Below are 25,722 nucleotides of genomic sequence, written 5' to 3'. Positions count from 1 at the left end.
CGAAGGTACATTTGTATTATTAAGAGAGGCTATAAAATACTCTTATAAAATATATATTTTCTTTTAAAAAATATATTTTTATTGAATTCAGAGAGAGAAAAGGAGACAGAGAGATAGAGAGAAAACATCAAAGATGAGAGAGAGTCACTGATCGGCTGCCTCCTGCAAGCCCCCTACTGGGTGTAGAGCCCAAAACCTGGGCATGTGCCCTGACCGGGAATTGAACTGCAATCTTCTGGTTCATGGGTTGACACTCAACCACCGAGCCATGCCAGCTGGGCTAAAAATATATATTTTTCTATACCAAGAAGAACATAAATAGAAAAGGACTACGCACCCAAAATTAAGCGGTGTTAAAATGTGTCTGCAATAATATCCGATTCTTCCTTTTGTTTTCTGTTCCCATCTCAGTGCCAAATAATTCGCAACCCTTCTCAGACACTGTATTCCCACTGAATACACTCGATGAAACAACTTAAACATTGAGCAAATGATACCTTCTGAAGCCTTAGGCAAGGGAGAAAAAAAATAAACAAAACAAAAACTTCGCTGCCTTTGAATATCACCTTCACTGCAGCTTTAGCCTAAATTTTTCTTAACTGGAAGCAAAGATTCTCATTTTGCAATTAGAACTTAAAGACTTGAAAATTCAAGGCTAAGAAAATTGTGTCCTAGCCTATTAAACTATATTGTAGTTAAGGCTGACTGTTAGCAATTTAACACGGCTGAGGGATGACTGAAAGTGGGTGGAATGATGCATAAAATCAATTCCAAAATATTCCCATCTTAACTCCATTTTATCTCATCTCATTTCTCTACCACAAGACTCCCACGGTTTCCGTTTTCTGGAGATTTAGAGCCCATTCTCACTCTGCCTCTGAACCCTCCGTGAGTCCTTCCCAGGTGCTCATTTTGCAGTGTTGATGGCAGGCACTGCCACTTGGGGATGTTAAGGACCTGGCAAATAAGAGATTCCCCCCTCCCTCCCACTCCGTGGCAAATGCTGCTTTCCAACTGCAGGTTTAGAGCATTCTCTCAGTCTCAACAGAGCGATTTATGTAGTCACTACTGATCATTCAAAGTTGGCTCAGCGAGATAAAACCTATTTCCATCTCCAACACTCTGTATGGTGCTTCAAGTGCCCCAACATCCAGGACGAGCAAATCCTGTGAACTTTAAGCTCCTCAAGGACTCATCACATACAGAAGGAAACGAGCTGGGAGAAAACTGGAAAAATCAGAGAGCACAGGAAATCTTAACTATGAAGTGACTGTTAACAGTAAGGGAAAAGAAGATTTCGAGTGAAAGAACTCTTGTCTTTTTAAGATGTATGTGGCCTGCTCTCCTGTGTGTGTGATGATTAAAAGTTCAACATTATTAATGAATATTAATTTCAGAGCAAAGGACTAAGAAAAAGACAAAAATGTTTTGGAAGGATTTTAATTCTCACTAACTGCATCCCAATCATTAATCAGGTGTCTATATTAAAAGCTTCACAAACTTACATGGACTTAATCCTCACAACAATTTTTAAGAGATTGCGGTTCCATTTTTCATATCTAGATAGATACTGAGTGGCTGAATACTTTTGTCTGAATTTACACAGCATTTATAGCTAAGTGCTAGAGACCAGATTTAAATTGTATTAGGTTCCAAAATCCTTTTTTTTCCCTACTTTATCATCAATCTTCTCACATGCATATTATTTCATATTCATTTTTACTAAATAATCACTTCCTTGCCTAGCTCTTCACACCTATAGTGAGTTCAATAGTCTCCCCAAAATTCATGTCCATGCAACCTTAGAATATCACCTTGTTTGGAAGTAGGGTCTTTGCAGATACAATTAGTTAAGATGAGGAGATACTAGATTGGATGGGCCCTAAATCCAAAGACTGGTGCCCTTATAAAAAGAGAAGACACACAGAGACATAGACACAGGGAAGAAGGCCATGTGAAGATGTAGCGGAGAATGGACTGATGCTGCCACAAGCCAAAGAATGGCAAGGATTGCTGGAAAGCACAGGAGCCGAAGGGAAGCATGGGGCAGTGTCTCCCTCAAAGCCTCTAGAAGAAACCAGTAACTCCAACACCTTGAATTTAGCCTCTGGCCACCTGAACTGTGAGAGAATAAATTCTGGTTGTTTTAAGCCACCAAGTTTGTGATAACATTTTTGTAGGAGCCCTTGGAAACTAATACAACCCCCTCTTGCCTCGTTATATATACAGCAAAAATCCCAACACTACAAACCCAGTTCTCCACTTTGTGTGTGCATCTAACTGGAGTTTAGGTGAAAGAAAACTCGCAAATGTGCCAACTGGTCTTACTTTCCAATTTTCACCACAGATCTTACAGTCCCATGACCTTTCCTGATAATTCAATTACAATTTATAATGTATTCTTTCTTCTATTTGAGGGGGAAAGTATTTCATACCTTCCATATTTTATTTTTTTGTTTCTTGAGTCATTTCTATTTTTTGTTATGAAATACTCAAATGTACAGAAGAGCGTAAGAGTTATCTAACCAATATCTGTACCTACTACCCAGTATTAATAACTAGAGTATTTTCCGTTCTTTTTATTTTTATTGAATTTATTAGGATGACATTGGTTAATAAAATTAAATTCCAGGTGTACAATTCTACGATACATTATCTGTACCTTTTATTGTGTGTTCACCACCCTACGTCAAGTCTCCTTCCATCAGCACTGACCCCCTTGCACCCTCTCCTACCTCCCCCCACCTCCCTTTCTCGCTGCTTATCACCACACTGTTGTCTGTGTCTGAGGTTTTTATTTCCTTCGCCTAATCCCCTCACCTTTTCATTTTCATATATAATTGATATTGTTAGATACAGTAAGGTAATGCCATTATATAGGAATATAAAAGTGTCATATTAACTTGGATGCATTTACTGAAGAATGTAAAGATTATATATGTGTATCTAGTTCTTATATTTGACTCATAAGTCAAGCAGTGGTTGAAGCTTACCTTTTTTCCTTCATGGTCTTGCTGTTTAGAATTAACATTTTTTAAAAGTAGAAACCTGACTCCTTTCATAGCCCTTTGGCAGTACCACTGATTTTCCCACAATTTTTTCTGAATTTACATTGTAGTCCTTTCCCCAGGGGACTCCGTTAAGAATCAGAAGGGACATGACATCTAAATTTACTTTTCATTTGATTGGATATGTTTCCCTCTACCATGCATTCCTGTATTTAGAAATTTTAAAATAATTCCATTTGTTAATGAGTTATTGAGATTAGTTTGCATCTCATGTTTATATAGAGTACAATTAAACTTATAGTAAATGAGGGTAGTGATGTTATTTGTTTTACCTATATCTCTAATGCCTAATGAAATACTGGGAATACAAAAGTTGCTTACACATTTTTGTTTAATTATTGATTATATTAATTCAATTATTAGTAAATATTTTATTGATAAGTCGTAATCAGAATATACTATTTCTTTAAAAAGAAAATATAAAACTAGGTAACCTGTATATGGTTGCAAACTCTTTACTTCTACCAGTCGTAGGTTATTAATACTTTAGGGAGTCCAGCATTATGGGATAAAATAATAAATTATTAATTATATTTTATTTAAGGACACTTGCTGAACATATTTCTGTTCCTAGCTATGATCAATATTTTAGGGAACATTATTAACCACATATAAATTCTGTCTTTTAGAGCCCTCTAATTTAGTGGCAGCAGGGTAGGGAGAGATAGAAGGATGTAGACAAATAATTACAGGATGTGATATGATTTTAAATTTTAAATGAGCTACATGACACACCATTAAGGTGTCAGATTTTGGAAATCTTTTAGAAATTGTAGTTGGTTACAATAATATGTGATATAACAGTGTTGCCATTAGTATTAAATGAGATACTTCACCTAGTATCTAACAAATTGAAAATGAATGTTTTATTTATTTTCTTCCCTTCCCATTGACTGTAATTCATAGCCTGAGAGTCTCATTTCCATCAATTATACTTTTTACTTAAAAGAAGGATATTTAGGGCACAAACACCACCCATCACTTAAAATTGTAAAACAAAAATGTTAGAAACAGCAGCTGGAACCACACTTTCCCAACTTCCAATTCCAGTAGACAGGCTCACACCATCCTCCTCGCCTGCCCTACTATAACACTGACAGTAAATTAGTTTAGAAATAAATGTATCCACACAGTCATGAGGAAAACAGGACAAAAAGTGGATGAGGGAGCTGTAATGTCTATAAATCAGGGTAGTAAAGGTTGCAGAGGAGAGTGGGTATAATAACTACAGATGGAAGTAAGCAATCCTTCAGAACTCTGGAAAAAGACATTGTACCTGCCCTGGCCCGGTGGCTCAGATGGTTGGAGTGCCGTCCTGTACACCAAAAGGTTGTGGTTCAGTTCCCAGTCAGGGCACGTACTGGAGGTAGCCGATTGATGTTTCTCTCTCTCTCCCTTCCTCTCTCTCAAATCAGTAAACATATTCTCAGCTGAGGACAAAAAAAGACATTGTACTTGGAATTGTTGGTGGGAATATAAACTGGTACAGCCACTATGGAAAACAGTATGAAGTATCCTCAAAAAATTAAGAACAGAGCTACCATATGATCCAGCAATCCTGCTTTTGGATATCTACCTGAACATTTTGAAAACATTTATTCATAAAGATACATACACCCTTACGTTCACTGCAGCATTATTCGCAGTGGTCAAGACATAGGAAAACCTAAATGTCCCTCAATAGATGACTGGATAAAGATGTGGTACACGTATGCAATGGAATACTGCTTGGCCATAGGAAAAGATGAAATACTGCCATATGCAAAACATAGTTGGATCTAGAGACTATTATGCTATGGGAAATAAGTCAGACCAAAAAAAACAAGAACCATATGATTTCACTCATATGTGGGATATGCAACAAATGAACAAACAAAACAAACAAAAGTCCTCATAGATATGCACAACAGTATGGTGTTAACTAGAAAGAAGGGGGGGGGGAGGCACTAAAGGATAAAGGGCTCAAACATATGGTGAAGGAAGGAAACTTGACTGAGTGATGAACACACAGTGCAACGTACAGGTTACGTGTTATACAATTGCACACTGGAAACCTAAATAATTTTATTATCCAACATCAAATACATTTAAGAAAATTGAAAAAAAGAAAACAGAAGGATTAATTGTAAATTTTTATCTGGTTCAGTAATGTGTTCTCCTACCCTAATCTACCCCAATACACACACATTGTTATACACATAATGCCTGCAGCAGCTTAGCTTAACCCCTCCACCCTTCTCACCCAGCCCCCAAAGGCTCATGGACACAGACAAGAATATGGTGATTGCCAGTGGGAAGGGGTCTGGGGGTAGGTAGAAGAGAGCAAAGGGAGAAAAGTTATATTGGAAGGAGACTTGACTTGGGGTGGTAAACACATCATACAATATATAGATGATGTATTGTAGAATTGTATATCTGAGACCTATATAATTTTATTAACCAATGTCACCCCAATAAATTTTTAAAAATAAATAAATAAAATAAACAAAAATATTATCGTCTAAAAAAATAATGCGTGGAAGCAATCCACCCTCTAACTCCCCATTTAAAAAAACTGAAAGTATTAAATACACACAACACACACACACACACACACACACATACACAAAAAGAATGAATTCCCTCGTAAGGGTCAGAACAGTTTTTTAGTTATTTGTACTCTACACAAAAGAGCTTCATATTCTGAGATTTAGTGTTCCCTTGACTCAGTGCAGCAGCCAGCAATCTGTTTACCCTCAAGCTAAGTTTAATAGTCAATAAGCTTGGATCATGTACAATGCTCCCAAATGAATTTATACTTTACTGTAAAATTTGAACTTACAACTAAGTTTCTAGGTCATCCAAAGAAAATTAGAGATCATGTTAAAATAAGGAAACAGAAAAAAAGGAAAAAAATGTAACTACAATGAAAAAGGCCACACACCACAAGAAAACCACAGACGCCTCAGACTAAAAGAGAAATTGCATGGATATAGATTAATATGATACTATGAAAAATGAATAGTCAGAGAAAAGAAAGAGCACATATAATATTTTCAAGTAAGTGAAAATCAATAGGATTATGTGATAAAATCAATGAACTTACCCAAATTTTAAAACAAGGCAAAGTAAAAAACAATATGATCAAAGTTGTAAGAGTCGCAAAATATTAACATAAAATTTTTACCTCTAACAAGACAGTTTCAGAAAGAAATAAATTAAATTATTAAAACTTTTTTATAAATTGATTTTAGAGACTGAGGAAGGGAGGGGAAGAATAAGGGAGAGAGGAGAGAAGGAGAGGGGAGGGGAGGGGAGGGGAGGGGAGGGGAGGGGAGGGGAGGGGAGGGGAGGGGAGGGGAGGGTAGTGGGGACAAATCTGTATGTGCCCTGACTGGGGATTGAACCTGCAACCTTGGCCTATCGGGAGGATGTTCTAACCAACTGAGCTACCAGGCCAAGGCAAATCATTGAAACAATATAAGAAAATGTCCATTGCTTAAGGTTGTATTTCTGATTAAAGGTGCCTGCTGAATGCCCAACACAATTCATGTAAAAAATATATATTTCTAGCCAGGCTGGCCTGGGTCAGTGATTGAGCATCGACCTATGAACCGGAAGATCACGGGTTTGATTCCCAGTCAGGGATCATGCCTGGGTTGTGGGCTTGATCCCCAGTAGCGGGCATACAGGAGGCAGCAGATCAATGACTCTGTCTCATCACTAATGTTTCTATCTCTTTCCCTCTTCTTCCTTTCTCTGAAATCAGTAATTTAAAAAAACATATAAAATATATATTTCTAGACCTGATCATTAGAAAATTGCTAGTCTTCCCCTCTCTGTGATTAAACTGTGTGAGAGCAGGACTTTTGTCTGCTTTGCTCACTGCCCTCTCTTGAGTATACAAAAGGGAACGTAATCAGCACTTAGAAACTATTTATTAGATGAATTAATAAATTAAACAGTTATTAAAACTTCTAGAGAGACAAAAAAAGACATGCCACATAAGTATTAGATTCTAGCCAGAACACGGGCGCTAACAAAGAAGTGAAACAACGCTTGAATGTCAACCTACACATTAAGACTATTTTCAGACATGGAAGAATTCACCACAGTTTCCTCCCTAAAAACTTTCTCAGGAAATATTTGAAAATTGCTGCAATAAAGTGAGTAAACCACAAAAAGTAAAACCTATGATCCTACAAACAAATTGATACACTGTTCCAACCAGATGAGTAGTTAAGGGAGGTTCCCAGATTACAGTTTGCAGCAAGCCTAGAAAGTTATAAATTCAGAAAGCAGGACATAGATAGGTCCAAAGGAAATAACCTGTAAAAAAATTTTGATAATCATAAAAAATGTAAAGCTGTGAAAATCTAAAGAATGGAAAAAAAAAAAAAATGAGCCCTGGCCGGTGTTGCTAAGTGGTTAGAGGGTTGGCCTGTGCACGGAAGGGTCTCGGGTTTGATTCCTGGTCAAGGGCAATTGCCTGGGTTGCAGGTTCACTCCCTGGCTCCAGTCTGCGCCAGCGCCGGAGGTAACCAATCCCTGTGTCTCTCTCACATCGATATTTGTCTCCCTCCCTCTCTCCCTCTTTCTCTTCCCCTCCTCCTCCCTCTCTCCCTTTCATGCTCTCTAACAATTAAGGGAAAAAAATATCCTCTAGTGAGGATTAAAAAAAAAAAAAAAAAGAATGAAAAAAAATGAAATATAATTAAAAAGATGAGGAAAGGCAAGGAGGTTTAAAAAACAGTAAATGCAAACATAACAAATTTTAAAACTGGTAAGCAATGTGTGTATATCAAGTAAAGTACAAAATTTTCTGTAAAAAATATTTAAAAAATAAAGACATAGTCTGAATGGGACAAAGAAATACCTCTGCTATGTTAATTTTCTCAAAGATAGGTATATATAAAGTTTACATAATTTATGTATTGCTGATTAAATTGGTAAAATCCAAAACATTCCTTTGGAGGGAAATTTAACAAATTATAAATAGAGAATAAATAATTATATTTAGGTAAGAAACTTTAGAAAAATAATGGTAATGACAGAACACTTTTCCAGTGATATGTTAAGAAATAGTATCAAGCTACATCTGTTTAAAATAGAACAATGCTATAAGATTCAACAAGTTAATAAATAAAAATATATTACAGTGGTTGAAATCTAAATATGAAAATTTATAAATTATCTCAAAATAGATAGGTATAACATTCAATAACAAATAACACTGGGAATTTTTTAATATGGGAAAATAATTCAGTAGGGTATCCTATTTCATGGCATTCAACAAAATTAACTCCCAAATGGCAAAATAGATAAATAATATTAAAAGCCATAGAAATTTGAGAGGAAACACAGTTGACTATTCAATCTCATAGTGAACAAGATATTTCTTTGCACTAGATACTAAAAATCAGCAAAAAAGTATGATACATTTATTTGAATACACATTTAAAATTCAGTAGGTTAAAAATGAGCAGAAAGAATATTGGTAACTGAACAGGAGAATATTTGCAACAAGTACTCAAGATAAGGAATTCTTCCCAATCAATTTAAGAAAATTCAATTTTTAAAATAAGTAAAGGATACAAACAAAAAATAGTAAGAAATATTAGAATTATTCTCAAATTCTACAATAAGTGATGGCATGGGAAAATACTAACAAACTATTATCTTCTGTATCTTTAAAAGATATGTGGCAGCGTCTTTCTGTTTAGGAACGGAGTTAAAAGCAAGAAATGGGGCAGTCAGGTAGGCACAGGTTTCAATGTTTAAGAGGTTGTTAACTAGGGCAATATAAGTGGAGAAGATTGTGTGCAATTCTATCATAGAATATAGTAAAATCAACGTACAGGGTGGGGAAAAGGTAGGTTTAAAGTTGTTTGCATTAAAAATAACACAAGAGCCCAGCTGGGTTGCTCAGCAGTTGAGCATCAACCTAGGATCCAGGAGATCATGGTTCGATTCTGGTCAGGGTACATGTCCAGGTTGCAGGCTCGATCCCCAGTCAGGGGCCTGCAGGAGGCAGCCGATCAGTGATGACTCTCTTATCATTGATGTTTCAACTCTCTCTCTCCCTCTCCCTTCCTCTCTCTGAAATCAATAAAGACATATTTTTAAAAAGCAAAAATAAAAAGTAACAACTAATTAATAAATAATAATACAAGAATAAATTCTGTTTCATGTACTCACAACTGTAAACCTACTTTTGCCCCACCCTGTACTTTGATATAGTAACACCTAAAAATAATCCCTAATTACTCTCTAATGAAATAATTAAATATATGAATAAAAATTTCTGTGATATATTAAAATATTCATAACATAAAACTATAACAAATATAACAAAGTTTAAATTTCCTAAAGTATATCCAGAAAACAAAATATTACCTAACCTTTTGAAAAGCATAATTTTAAATATTAAATAATAGACACAATGCTTATGATTGATTAACTAAAACTGAAAATCTGAAACTTCATATAAAGTAAAATTTCAATTTATTTACTTATTATCTACTGTACATATTCACATTCACTGAACTTGTTAAAATATGGTATATTGGACCACTATGGCAGCAATATTTTAACAGTGGTAATGTCTGAGTAGTGTTTTTAAATAATTTATATTTTCCTCATAATTTTGTGCATTTTTTACAATAATCACACACGGCTATTACAATAATAGAAAATTACATTTTTGAAAAATTGCAACATTGGTCTTCCATTGAAATATCATATGATAGGCAGGAATTGTGAACATGTCAGTATTATTAAAGCATATACACAGAAAGTTGAAGTAGTCAGAGGTGAGGGCATGAATGAAGCATAGAGTGATACGTAAACTACAGATCTTGGAATGCAGAATTTGAAATTTCTTGAATGCTCTAGAGAGCTATTATGTTCTTTTTGGCTGGGTCATGACTTGAATAACTTGTCATGTGTAGGAATAAAACTCTGGCCAAATGTTGCAAGGGTAGACTGCAAACCAGAATACTATGGAGGAGGGGGTCACATTTATAAATACGAGAAAGGGCAGAGCCAAGGCAGTGGAAGTGAGAGTAGAAAGGATGAGTAACATCCATAAAGTTAGTAACAGATACATTGGAGAAGTGGGTGACAAGAAGAACCCATAATAACTCTGGTGTTTCTGGATATGGTAAAGGAATGTAAAGGCAGTAGATTTTCAAAGATGAGTTCAGTTCCAGACATACTGAGCTTGAGCATTTGGGATATTCAAGTGGATATGCAAGAAACAAAACAAAATACAAACAAAAATCCTGAATATCCAGGATAGAAATTAAAAAAAAAAAAAAAATCTCTGGCTAGAAAGTAATTAGTTACCAATCTTTTTTTGTGCTTGATCCACATTTCTCATTGGCAGGATCACCCTTGGAGAGTATGATCATCTATTTCTAATTGTTTCCTTAGAAATAGGGTAAATGTATATTATGGTTATGTCTGGGTGAGTCCCAGTTGATGCCCACTGCCTCAGCATACTGCTGGGATTAACATTTGTCCAGATAAAAGTATACAGTGTGGACAGTAGGGTGTAACGTCACCCTGCCAGCAGCCAGTAGTACTGTGTTATGGCAATAAAATCTATAGGTCCCTTGAATAAATATTCAAGCATTAAGAATGCACCATAATGTGGGCAAATAAAAAGGCTTTCCTAGTACATTATATTCCAAAATACATAATATAATAAAATTTTCTTGGAAGACAGCTATTTCAAGAATGGAATATACAGCCCAGCCGGCGTGGCTCAGCAGCTGAGCATCAGCCTAGGATCCAGGAGACTGAGGTTCGATTGATTCCCGGTCAGGGCACATGCCCCTGTTGCCCGCTCGATCCCCAGCAGGGTGTGTGTGCAGGAGGCAGCCGATCAATGACTCTCTCATCATTGATGTTTTCCTCTCCCTCTCCCTCTTCCTTTCTCTCTGAAATCAATAAAAAAAAAGTAGATATATATAAAAAGAATGGAGTATACATTCATTATAATGCATGGGATTTAACATATCCTAGTACACAGAGAGCGTTTTGCCTTATATCAAACCTGTGTGTTTGGTGTGCTTTACTAATGCTATTGGAGAACATTTACATTTACCATATTGGCTGCAAAAGTATAATAATTTGTTGTTCTACAATACTGGATAACCAAAGGTAAAGAAATTGTATTTTTTTTTTTTTTTTTTTATGATGTCTTAAATTCTAGGACTCAGCAGTAATCACTTCTTAGGTGGTAAGTGTTATTCAGAAGGCTTATCTAGCATACATTTTCAGGATAACCTCACCTTTGAATAAAGGGTGGCCCACAGATAATATCTCATATCTTGCAGCAATATGACCTGGAAATTGAGATGAAATAAACCTCTTAATGGAAACACAGTATTGCTAAAGTCAGTTTTCTCAGTAATAAACCTAAGACAGGTATTCAGTGACACTGTTAACAGGAAATATTTTTAAAATGAGATGACTATGGCAAAAACTACCAATCTAAATATTAATTAGTCTTAAAACTTTTACTTCCCATAGCAGAGCTGGGTAAACATTAGGGCAAAATTAAATGAAGTAAATGTCAACCTAATATGACAATAGAGCATATGAAAAAGTTTAATCATTATTGCTAATTATGACCTATTGATATCACTTTATATTGAACATGACTGGTCACTCCTCAGTGGTGAGTAAATCTATTATGCACATGAGACTGGTAGATAACTACATCTGTCTGAACTTTTCTCCTGATGCTGACTGATAATCTGCAATTCTATAGAAAACTATGTGTGACAGATCTCTTATCATCTTACTTCCAAAATATTGAGGTATTTTCTGAGCAGTGGTTTGCTGATCTCAACTATAATCTCAATAGAGTTACAATAGTTCCCAAAATATATTTTAAAAAATAGATAATTCAATTATCAATTTAAGGCAAAAACATACAGATAATGAATTGGATCATAATACTACAATTTTCAATTAGCCTAGAGGCCAATAACACACCGATCAATTTGTACTAAACAGCATAGCTTCAAAATATGTAGTTCAAAACTGCCAGTTTTTGCGCACAAATAGGTAAATCCAAAACAATACCTGGGAACTTAACCACATCTTTCTCTGTTATTAATAAAATACAAAGAGTACAAAATATATAGATTTAATTACATAAAGAACAGATAAATCCAATGACTAGAGTACATAACATGTAACAGTGAACAATGATAAGATGCATAGTCATATCATGAACTCAGAGATCATTTAAAAATCTGACTATATAGCAGTCCATAAAGCAAAGTCTTAGCACATTTCAATCTGGAATCATAAGAGGATGGTAGCTGACCAAAATGAATTAAGCTTTAAATCAGACAAAACTGTTATAAAATAAGAAATACTTCCTAAACAGTTAATTAATAAAAGAAAATATAATATAAATATGAAAGTATTTGGTACTGAATGTTGATAATAATATATATTGTGACTAAATCAGCTCTTTAAAAATTAATCTTATATATTATTTAAAAACCAAGGTTGAAAGTCAATTAGCAAAAAATCCATCTCAAATCGTTAGGAATAAATACATCAAAATAAATCATGAGGAGTAGCAAGAAGGGAATATTTGTTATAAAACCTGAAAGTAATTGACTAGAAAATAAACATAACCAAGAAAAATATCAACAAAATCAAGAGCTGCATCTTCAAAAGACAAAAGACACAAACAGTTCAGAGATCCATGGTTACATTAAGAAAGGGAAAAAGATAGAGGCACAAATAACCAAGAATCAGGAATAACCAAAGAAATAGGAATCAATAAAGAGAAGATGCAGATATTAAATGATAATAAATAAAAAGTATACTATGTATAGAAACAATACATTTTTAACTTTAGCTCAAAGGTGTAAGTTCCTAGAAAATATACAGACTACCTTCAATGAAAATTGAAATCATGAACAGTCTATAACCATTAAATAAGTGAAATCTGTAATTTCAAATCTACCTACATTGAGAATTCCAGGTGTTTATGACTTTACTCTTAAGTTCTACAAAGCTTTCAAAGAAGTAATGTCAATGCTATATCAACATCTCCAGAAATAGAAAAGGAAGGAATACACTCCAAAGCATTTTCTGAAGCAGCAAAGCCTTTGAGATTATGAGAAGGGGTGGATGGAAGAAGATCTCACTTCTGAATGCAGAAGAGAATAACTTAATAAAAATATTAGCAGGCGAAATTCAATAAAACATACAAAAGGATACAAATCATGGCTAATAATGGTTTATCTCAGGAATGTAAAGCTACTTAAACATTAGAAAATTATGCAGAAAAGAAATGATGAATGATATATGCTAATTATTAAACTTAACATTAATAGAATCTACAGATGTATTATTAAGATAAAGAAGAAAGTTCAGAGAAATTGCTGGATGCAAAATCAAAATGCAAAACTATTATGTATTCTCTTTTTGACGATGACTACTTTGATATGGGCCAGTCATCTTGAAAAATTGTCTTTGTCTCTGTCTGTGTCTGTTTTAAAGTGGCCAAGATAGTGAAAGTCTGTAGCATGTCTAGAAGAAAAAGAAAGACCCTCCCTCAAAACTGAGTCAGACATTTGGGCCACTGAAATCCTAAAGGCAATTTTTGAAATAGAAGTGAGTGAGAGGCTCAGTTGCAGAACACAGCTTTTGCGAGTCCTAGGTTTAAAGGACAAAACAAACATACTTTGCTGTATAAGTTTAAGGCATACAGTAGCATGGTCAGATTTACATGGGTTGTGAAATGATCACCACAACAGATTCAGCTAACATCCATCATCTCACATAGATAAAAAGAAAAGAAAGAAGATAAAAACAAAGTTCCTCTTCTGATAACTCTCAGGATTTACTGTCCTAACAACTTTCTTGTACACCATACAGCAGTGTCAGCCACAGGCATGCTGTACATTACATTCCTAGTGCTCATCTTATAACTGGGAAGTCTGTACCTTTTTGATTATCTTCCTCCAAACCCCCTCCCCCAAATCTCTGTCTCTGGTAACCACAAGTCTGATCTCTTTTTCTATGATTTAGAAATTGATTTTCTCACAGTTCTGAAGAATGGAAGTCAGCTATGAGAGTGTCTACACGATCAGATTCTGGTGAGAGCTTTCCTCCTGGTTCTCAGAGTAATCAATCTTTCTGGTACCTCTTCATATACGGTCATGTTTCCCATCAAGAGGGCCCAATGCGCATGGCCTCATCTAAGCCTAATTACTTTCCAAAGGCCTCATCTCCAAATATTATCACCATGGGGGTTAGGGCTTCAACAATGAATTTGGGGGGGAGGACACATATATTCAGTCCATGACACTCAGTTGCATCATAAAACTTATATAAAGCAAACTCAAAAATATCAGAACAGCAAAAAGAAAAAACATATTATATTCCTTCAAAGAAAGAAAAGAAACAATGAAAACTAGGAAACAATTGAATGAAATTAAATGAAATTTCCACAAACTTATAATACTATGCCCAGTAAACCTTACTTTAAAAATTAAAGAAAAAAATAGAGATTTCTACTTCCAGCTATGATAAAGTAAACAGAACTGATATACTCTCCCACCTCTTAAACAACTGAAAAATGTACAAAAATATGATACAAAATTTTTTGTATATTGGTCAACAGGTAGCACAGAAATAGAATTACTGAATAGCAATTGAGGTTATTGCTAAAACTGCCTCCACTTTTTGCCTGGAGGCAGTTTCCAGGTTGTACCACAGGGAGGGGTGACCCAACAGAACCCAGCAGTCTTCCTGAGTGTGTGGAGAGTGATCAGAGTTAAGGAGGTCAAGAGTCTAGAACATGTATGCAGATATCAGAAGAGAGACAGTCACATAAGCAGAGTCCCAGAGATCTGCATAAGAATCCCCTTGAGTCCAGCAACCAACAATATAAAATTCATTGTGTCAGGCATCCAGTTAAAAAATGACCAGGAATACAAAGAAGCAAGAAAATATGACCCCCTAAAATCAGGAAACCCCAATCAATAAAAAAAGATGCAGAAAAGAAAGAGGGGATGAAAATAGCAAATAAAGTACATTAAAACAGCTATAATAAAGATGCTCAATAAGCTCAAAACTTTAGAGGACAACATGGCCATGATGAGGAGAAAAATGGAAGATACACAAAACAGACCACAGGAAAATACTAGATATGAAAACTACAATATGAAAAATGAAAAACACACGGTTGTTCTTTATAGCAGATTTGACACTACAGAAGAAAGGTTTAGTGAATATAAAGAAGATCTGACCTTGGGTGATGGGTACACAATGCAATCTACAAATGATGTATCATAGACTTATACTCTTGAAACCTCTATAATGCTATTAACCAATGTCACCCCGATAAATTTAATTAAAAACAGACATAGCAATCAATACTATACAAAATGAAACAAATACAGAAAAATACTAATTAATTACAAAAACAATGAGATGAACAAAAACAAAAATGAAAAACTATGTACAGAGCATCAGTGGCCTGTGAGACTATCAAGCAGTCTAACATATGTGTAGTTGGAATCTTAAAAAAATTGCCAAGCAAGAAAGAAATGTGAAGCAACTATGGCCGACATATTTCCAAAGATGATAAAAATCATAATCTGACAGATGGAAAATGCACAACAAACCCCAAGTAAAAGAAATCTAAAGAAACTATACCAAACAGCAATTGAATCAATTTTCTGTAAAACACTGATAAAGAGAAAAACTCCAACACAGCTACAAAAACAGACACATTCGGTACAGAAGAACATAGGCAAGAATACGAATATACTTTATCAGAAACTATGGAAAGATGATGACAGTGAAGAGAAATCTGAAAAGTAGTAAAAGGAAAAATATGTAGAATTAGGGTATACAAAAATAACTTTAAAAATGAATAATTAAATACTTTTGGAACTAACAAAAGCTGAGAATTCATCATCTGTTGACTTAACACTATTAGAAATATTAAAGAAACTTCTTTAGGTAAAACAGAAATGATACCAGATAGTATGAAGGTCCATAAATGGCAAATATGTGTAAAACAACAATATTTTTATAGTGTTTATCTTTTCAAAATATAATTGACAGTTTAAAGTGAAAATAATAACCATGTGCTGTGGTGTATATAACATATCTAGAAGTAAAATATGACAGTAATGACTCAAAGGATGGGAGTGAAAATATGGATATAAACCATTGTAAGCTTCTTGCATTATATGTGATACGGTACATCATTTAAAGGTAAACTTTCATAAGTTAAAAGTGAGTATTTTAAACGCCAGAGAAAACTCTGAAAAAATAAAACAAAGAGGTGCAACTGTTTTATCCAATAAGGAAAATAAAATGGAATCACAAAAACATTTAATTATTCTAAAAGGCAGGAAAAGAGGGGGAAATAAAAGAAGGATATATGAGAAAAATAGGAAAGAAGTAGCAAAATGAAAAAATTAAACCCAAACTTAAGCATATAATGTACTGATTATATGTAATACAAGATTCACTGGTTCTTTTATTTGTTCAGCGCTTTTACAGTATAAGAACTGGAATGACAATTTCCAAGTTCTTTACCTGTTGGGTCTGAAACCTTATCAGTCTTTTATTTATTTTTTATTTTTTTACTTAGCTTTATTGAGATGTAACTGACATATAACATTGAGCAAATTTCGAGTTATGTAATATGATGATTTGATACACATATATATTGTGAAATGTTTACCCAAAAAGGTTACTTCACCTATCCTTCACCTCACATAATTATCATTTTGTTGTTGGTATTATGGTGAGAACATTATAGTTCTAATTTCATAGCAGTTTTTAAGTATACAATAAAAAATTGTTAACTACAGTCATCATGCTGTACCTGCTCTCTGGAATTTATCCCTCTTATAACTGAAAGTCTGTGCCCTGTGACCAACATCTCTCCGTTTTCTCCACTCCTCAGCCCCTGGGAACCAGCATTCTACCCAGTTTCTATGAGTTTGATGGTTTTAGATTTCACATATCCGCGAGATCATACAATATTTATCTTTCTCTGTCAGTCTTTTTAAATGTAGCCATTCCGGTTGGTGGTTTAGAAGGATAAATTTGCATTTTGACTAATGGCTAATGAACTTTAGCAACTTTCTATATATTCATTGTTTTTTTTGATACTTTTAAATGCACTGCCTCTTTAAGACTTTGCCTCTGGTTGGCTCGTTGGGTTTTATTTGCTTGGTTGGCTGGTTTTTAATCAAAGTTTTATCACTGATTTATAGAAGGACTTTATGTAACTAGATATGTCCTTTTTCAATTATGTATGACAAATATATCTCAGTTTTTGCCTTTTAAAATTTCATAATGGTGACTATTGATAAAGAGAAGTTTTTAATGTAGTATAATTTGATAGTCTTTTCCTAATTTTTATTTAATGATATTTGTGTTATGTAGAAGAAAACTATAGTCTCAAAGTCATGAATAAATTGTCTTATGCTATTTCCTAGAAGCTTAATTTTTTTTGCCTTTGGCATTTACATATACAACCCATTTGGTATAGGATTTTATGTATGGTGTAAGGTAGGATTTAGATTCATATTTTTCTTATATTTAAAGTTATTTGATATAGCAATTTAAAAAATGCCTTTACCCCACTGCAGTGCTCTGCCATTTTTCTTAAAAATCATGTATATATGGACACAATGTCTGACAAATACGGCACAGTGTAACAGGGAAATGAAGAATGTTTTGGGACACTCTGAATGTTCTATCACTCTATTTGGTTGCATCTATACCTATACCACACTGTCATAATTAATGTAGCTTTATAATAAATTTTGATTTCTGATAGTGACAATCTTCCAACATTATGTTTAAAAATACTCCTGGATTTCATGGCCACATTTGATTATAAATATAGTAGTCCTTCAACTTAAAGTCATGAACTTTACCTTTTATTTATCTTGCTCTTTTTTGTTGTTGTTGTTCTTAATCCTTACCCAAGGATATTTTTTTCATTAATTTTTAGAGAGTGGAAGGGAGGGAAAGAGGAGAGGAAGAAAAGAGAGAGAGAGAAACATGGATGTGCGAGAGGCATCGATGGGTTGCCTCCGGCACGTGAGATCGAACCTGCAACCCAGGGAAGCACCCTTTCGCTGGGAATTGAACCTGCGACCCTTCAATTCACAGGCCGAAACTCCGACCACTGAGCCACAATGGCCAGGAAGTATTTACCTTGTTCTTTAATTCTTTCTTTGTCTCTGTATTTTTTTAATCATATTATTATTTTCTTTCCCTAAGGGCTATTTTTAGTATTTCCTTTATTGTGGGAGGCTCCTGACGTATATTCTGTTCTGTTTATCTAAAATGTTTTCATTTTGTCTTCGTTTTTCTCCATATATAAGTTCTGTTAATATTTCAATGTGCATTTAGTATCGTCATGTCCTCTGGAAGAATTCTATACCTTGATTATTATTAAATATTTCTCTTAATCTCTGTTATATTGTTTGTTTTTAAATCTATCTGGAATGATATTAATATATAGTCTCTTTCTTTTGATTAGGATATACAAGATGTCTCTTTTTCACCTCTTTGCTATTAATTTATTTGCATGTTTTAATTTAAAGTGACTGTATTTTAAAGGAAATTTTTTTAGGTCTTGCTTTTATATCCAATTTGATAATTTCTGCCTTTGAATTTCAGTGTTCATACCATTATAATAGTTTCTTTAAAAGAGAGAAAAATATAAGAATGGCCATAATCACCATCTGCATTTACTGTTATAACAGATCTTCTAACCTGTTCGATTAAATAATGATAACATAACAAAAAATTTAACAATAATATTATACTTATATTATAAACAAAATTATATAAATGCAAGAACAACTACAAACAAAACTAGTAAGAATTCAACAAAGTTGCTTAGAAGACAATGATAAAAAGCAATGTTACTGCCTGGCTGGGCATGGCTCACTGGTTGAACAACCACCTATGATCCGGGAGATCTCGGATCAATTCCTGGTCAGGGCACATGCTGAGTTGGGGGCAGAATCTCAAGTGGGGGGCGTGAGGGAGGCAGCCAATCAATGACTCTCTTATCATTGATGTTTCTCTCTCCCTCTCCCTTCCTCTCTCTCTGAAATCAATAAAGATATATTAAAAGAAAAAAAAAGCAATGTTACTATGTAGACATAATCAATTGAAAAATGTAACATTTTAAAGCATTTGCAAAAACACCAAAGTATTGCTTAAAGTGAAGAAATCGAAAAGAAATGCAGTATGTATAAAGATAACTGATTAAAACTATTATAGGACATGAAAGATTACTGATAGATGTATGATCAATATTTTAAAAATTAAAAATATATAATTTTTCCTAAACTAAAATAAAAATTGCATGTGATTCCAATAAAATGCACAACACGATTTTTCACCTAAGTTGTCTATTCCCAAAATTGCAATAGAAGGATAACAAATAAAAGCCAACATTAGTCAAGGCAATTTTGAAGGAGGAATGGAAGGTGTGGATTCATTCATTTCACAATCTTTCAAGACTTATGCATAGATAATTAAATCACCACATGGTATTTGTTCAGGGATGATAAATAGAACAATGAAATAAAATAGGAAATCAAGAAATATATCTGTGCATATATGAAAGTGCTGGGTATGGCAGTTAGAGTTTCAGTTCACCATGGAAAGGATGGATTATTCAAGAAACAATATCAGGAAATTGTTTACCAGTATGACAAAATAAAATAGAACTGAACTTTACTCCAAATCCAATTTAATTTCCACATTGCGCAAAAAATGTGAAAAAAAAGACCAAAATATATATATATAATAATGCATATGAAAATATCTATTTCTTCAATAGCAGAGATCAATTGCTTAAATGACAGACATAAAAAGCACACAAACAAAAAAATACACACATATATCAAAATCAAAAGAAACAACTGATATTTTGCCACATTTAAATAAAAAATATTTAATCTGGGTAAGGAATTTCTAAGACAATCTCTTTGCTGGAACCTGAGTTCTTTACCCAAATTCCTCTGTGTAAAATGATTAAGTTTTTTGTTTCACTGCACTGTCCCTTAAAATTAAAGACTAAAATTATTAAATATAAAAAAGGCAGATGAAACCTGCTGACAATAAAGTATACTAAATTAAGGCATCCATGCTATGTGTATTTCCAAATGTTGACTGTCACTAGCTTCCATATTTAAAACCTATCTCTGGGTTACTAGTGTAGGTAAGCCCCAGAATGCCCATCAAAACACAATAATAAGACTCAGAAATACTCTCAGCTGACACCATAAAAGAGAGCACTTAATTAAGACATCTTTCAGCACAGTCTGAGGAAATATACTCTCATCCAGGCCACCTCTTTGGTGCATGTATACCCTCTAATAGATGTGCTGCTTCCCTGACCGAATGGGACAGGGCCACGTATCCTTGGGGATCTGCAAGCTGTAGGAACAATTCCACAACCCCTACTCTCCTTTTTACTTTAGTGTCTGTTAACTGCTCCTGCACTGGACTAAAATATAAGCTATATATTCTCCTTGTATGCCCCTGTGAGTGCCAAGGGTCTGGTGCTGACATTGAAGTCTGCTTGTGTGTTACTCATATCTTGTGATTCTGTGTCTCATAAAAAAGGGAAAACTTGGCCCTGGCAGGGAAGCTCTGATGGTTAGAGTGTTATCCCAATACATCAAGGTTGTGGGTTCAGTCCCTGGTCAGGGCACATAGCAGAAGCAACCAATGAATACATAAATAAGTGGAACAACATACTGATATATATATATCTCCCACTTTCTCTCTCTAAAATGGATAAATAAATATTTTTAAAAGAAAAAGAAAAAAACTTTATTCCTACCTCAACCCCTGAAACTAGCATGTTGGCCCCTAATTTAAAACAATACTATGCTATTAAAGTGAAACACTAGCCATGGATTAGAGGCCATAAATATGTGACCCAAGAAATCCACAAAAGGCTAGAAGGTAAAATAATTTTTTTAAACTTCTGTAATCTGGTAAGAAAAACACAATGTAGAGGAGAGGGAAGATGGGGCACTGTGAGGAGCAGCAGAGGCCCCCGCTCTGAGCCACGGACTCGATTTACTCCTAAAATCCTATGTAGCCAGCTTGGAAAAACCAGAGAAACACGCCTGAGTGGACAGAGTGCGAGTGGGGAGCACGGAAGACACATCACGTAGTCCGGTAAGAGAGGGAGGCATATGAAGCGGGAGTCCTCCCTGAAGCTTGTGCTGGGCTCCGAGCCCCGAGGCTTGGAGACTGCAAAGCTCCCTCCCCTCGGCAGTGCAGACAGCATCCAAAAGCGGGGATCCCACACCCAGAGCAACGACAGGGGAAGGAGTGTATCAGGAAGGGGCTTGTAGGACTCCATATCCTGTCCAGGACCCCGACTATCCTGCATGTGCACATGATGGTGACCTTATGTAATGATGATCCAGCAGAATGCAACTGTGCACGTGACCTTAGCACACTGCTTGCTCTAGTCTATATAACCGCACTGTACGCACTAAGCTGGAATCGCTCCCTCGATGTCCGCTCTGTCGACCTTCTTTACGCTGGGGATCTCACCTCCAAAACACTCCTTGCAGCCTCCCTCCCCCAACAGAGTGCCCCACGCAGAGGGTAGAGGGCAGAGGGACCCAGGGGAGCGCTGTGCCCACGAGGAGGGGACAGCGCCTTCCTAGGAAGCAAAGCTTCAAATGGCAGCCACAACCAGTGTCTTACACGCAGGGTGCTGACAAAAGGAAAGGCTGTCCCAAAGTGTGTGGGACCTGAGTAGAAAGGGACTAGAGGTCTGCACTGAGCAGCCACATGCAGGGACCCTCTGCTTCCCTGTAAGGCACTGGGTTGAGCCCCAGAAAGCATTTGATCTGTGTGGTTCAGGGAAGGGGAAGAGAGCCCTCTGACCCCGATCTCCCAATGGGAAGATTCTGGGATCTGTGGCCAACCCTGAGGGGTGCCGTGGTGGCACATGTGGAGCCGCCCCAGCTTTACTGAGATCAGAGGTCCAGGGAGCTGTGTGGAGCATTGGCACGGAGATAGCTGTACCTTGGAGGGAGGACTCTCTACTTGTGTGTTGCTTTGTGCACTTTCGAATTTATGATCGCTGAACTGGCTCCCACCTTCCCAGCATGTGCTGGGCTGACAGACCAGTGGAAGCTGGGATTGGGTTCTGCACAGTAGACTGTTTGAGGGGCAGGCCTAGTGCAACCAGCCAACTAGATGTGGGAAGGGAGGGGCGGAGCCTGCCAGCCTCTCCTGCAGCCGGGAGCACCGGCCCCAACAGGAAAGGGGCGGGTCCAGCTCACTGAAGCCCCAGACTCCCCCGCAGGGCACAGTCCTGAGGGGGAAGGGAGAGCAGCTCACAGGAGGACATTACAAGAATAAGACTCTCGGGGACTGTTGTTTGGGAGCTGGAGGAAAAGCTGAAAACACCTGCTTGGGGCTGGGCAGGCAAAGGGCTCACTGGAATGTTTTATACTTGAACCCACTGAGCCCAGGCTGCTAAAACGGCCCATACAGAAAAGGGAACAGACTAAAATCAACCTGAAACTGCATGAGGCCAGTATATGGTAGAAAAAAACAATCAGAGCAGCTAAAAGAAAAAATATTTAAAAAGTATGACTATAGTCTAAGGGAGCTTTGGGACAACATAAAGTGAAACAACATTCGCATTATAGGAATGCCAGAGGGCGAGGAAAAAGAGCAAGGGATAGAGAACTTGCTGGAGAAAATGACAGAAAACTTTCTTATGCTGGTGAGGGAGAAAGCCACACAAGTTCAGGAAGCACTGAGGGTTCCAAACAAGAGGGACCCAAAGAGACCCACTACAAGACACATTGTAATTCAAATGGCAAATGTTAAGGGCAAAGAGAGAATACTGACGGCTGCAAGAGAGAGACAAGCTGTGACCTACAAGGGAACCCCCATAAGACTGACATCAGATCTCTCAACAGAAACTGCAGGCCAGAAGGGAGTGGCATGATATTATCAAAGTAATGAAAAGCAAGAATATGCAACCAAGATTGCTTTATCCAGCAAGGCTATCAATTAAAATTGAAGGTGACATAAAGAGCTTCCCAGACAAAAAAAGGCTAAAGGAGTTCAGTACCACAAAACCAACATTGCAAGAAATGGTAAAAGGACTGCTCTAAGAAAAAGAAAGAATAGTGAGAGAAAGGTACATCAGCATAAAGGGGGAAAATGGCATTAAATAAGTTGATATCAATAGTAACCTTAAATGTAAATGGAATAAATGGTCCAACCAGAGACATAGAGTAGCTGAATGGATAAGTAAACAGGACTCAAATATATGCTGCCTACAAGGGACTCACCTGAGAGCAAAAGATTCACACAGGCTAAAAGTGAAGAGATGGAATAAAATAGTCCATGCAAATGGGAAGGAAAAGAAAGCTGGAGTAGCAATTCTTATTTCTGACAAAATAGAATTCAAAATAAAGACCATAACAAGAGACAAAAAAGGTCACTACATAATACTAAAGGGATCAACCCAACAGGAGAAAATAACCCTTATACACATATATGAACCAGATTTAGAGGCACCTAAATATATGAAAAAATTCTTGGTGGACTTTAAGGAGAACATTGACAGCAACACAACCATAATGGGGCACTTAAACACCCCACTGGCAGCATTGGACAGATCATCAAGACAAAAAATCAACAGGGAAACACAGACTTTAAATGACTCACTAGATCTAATGGATTTAATTGACATTTACATAACATTGCATCCCAAAGCAGCAGAATACACATTTATCTCAAGTGCACATGGAACATTCTCAAAAATAGACCCCATCTTAGACGACAAGGCAAGTCTCTACAAATTCAAGAAGACTGAAATCATATCAAGCATCGTCTCGAATCACAATGCCATGAAACTAGAAATCAACCAATAAAAAAACTCAAAAATATTCAAACACATAGAGGTTAAATAGCATGTTATTAAACAATTAATGGGTTACCAATGAGATCAAAGAAGAATTCAAACATCTCTTGGAAAACCACGAAAATGAACAGACAACAATCCAACATCTATGGAGCACAGCAAAAACAGTCTTGAGAGGAAAGTTCATAGCAGTACAGGCCTACCTCAAGAAACAAGAAAAAGATCTAATGAACCATCTAACACAACAACTAAAAGAACTAGAATGAGAACAGCACGAAAAGCCCTGAGGAAATAGAAGGAAATAATAAAGATCAGAGCAGAAATTAATGACATAGAGACTGAAAAAACACTTGAAAAAAATCAATGATACCAAGTGCTGGTTCTTTGAAAAGATAAATAAGATTGATGCACCTTTAGCCAGACTCACTAAGAAACAAAGAGAAAGGAACAAATAAATAAAATCAGAAATGAAAGAGGCAATGTAACAATAGAACCAACAGAAATATAAAGGATCATAAGAAAATACTATGAGCAACTATATGCAAACAAATTGGACAACACCGGTGAAATGGACAAATTTCTAGAAGCATACAACATTCCAAAGCTGAATGAAGAAGAGGCAGAAAACTTGAATAGGCTGATAACAACTAATGAAATTGAAGCAGTAATAAAAATCTCCCAGAAAAGAAAAGTCCTGGACCAGATGGATTTACAGGCCAGTTTTACAAGACATTCAAAGAAGAATTAAGACCTATTCTCTTCAAACTATTGCAGAAAATTCAAGAGGAGGGAAAACTCGCAAACTCTTTTTATGAGGCCAGAATTATCCTAATCCCAAAACGAGATAAAGACACTACAAAGAAAGAAAATTACAGGCCAATATCCCTGATGAACACAGATGCTAAAATCCTCAACAAAATACTAGCAAACCAGATCCAGCAATACATTAAAAACATCATACACTGCAACCAAGTGAGATTTATTCCAGGGATGCAAGGCTGGTATAACATCCGCAAGTCAATAAATGTGATACATCACATAAACAAAATGAAGGACAAAAATCATATGATCGTATCAATAGATGCAGAAAAAGCATTCGGCAAAGTTTAGCACCCATTTCTGATAAAAATTCTCAGCAAAGTGGGAATAGAGGGACCATACATCAACATAATAAAGGCTACATATTATAAACCTACAGTCAATATCATACTCAATGGTCAAAAACTAAAACCATTTCCCTTAAAAACAGGAACAATACAGGGATGTCCACTTTCACCACTCTTATTCAACATAGTACTGGAAGTCCTTGCCATAGCCATCAAACAAAAAGAAAACATAAAAGGTATCCAGATGGGAAAGGAGGAAGTAAAACTCATTATTTGCAGATGACATGATCTTGTCCATAGAAAACCCTAAAGATTCCATCAAAGTAGTACTGATTTGATAAATCAATTCGGCAAGGTAGCTGGGTACAGAATCAACATCTGGAAATCAGTGGCATTCTTATACACCAACAATGAACTCTCAGAAAGAGAAACTACAAAAACAATACCATTTAATACTGCAACTAAAAAAAATAAGATACCTAGGAATAAACTTTACCAAAGATGTAAAAGACCTGTACTCGGAAATCTATGGGGCACTGATAAAAGAAATAGAGGAAGATATCAACAAGTGGAAGAATATACCATGCTCATGGATTGGAAGAATTAATATCATTAA

At 35.8% G+C, this 25,722-nt stretch overlaps 1 protein-coding gene across 13 annotated transcripts in view; it reads right to left on the bottom strand.

Moving 5' to 3' along the window:
• The window catches only part of LRFN5 (leucine rich repeat and fibronectin type III domain containing 5), a 275,105-nt gene that overhangs the window by 106,468 nt on the left and 142,915 nt on the right, over positions 1-25,722 (bottom strand). The window contains exon 3 of one of the 13 annotated variants that reach the window (XM_081120194.1): positions 11,345-11,398. The exons of the other annotated variants lie outside the window; for them this stretch is intronic. The gene's annotated coding sequence lies outside the window, so the exon portion shown is untranslated. The remainder of the gene's footprint in view (positions 1-11,344; positions 11,399-25,722) is intronic. 13 annotated transcript variants of the gene reach the window in all.

This window comes from Miniopterus schreibersii (genome assembly GCF_964146895.1).
Source record: "Miniopterus schreibersii genome assembly, chromosome: 1".
Taxonomy (NCBI): domain Eukaryota; kingdom Metazoa; phylum Chordata; class Mammalia; order Chiroptera; family Miniopteridae; genus Miniopterus; species Miniopterus schreibersii.
The sequence above is the reverse complement of the archived record's forward strand: the minus strand, read 5'-3'. Positions and strand labels throughout refer to the sequence as shown.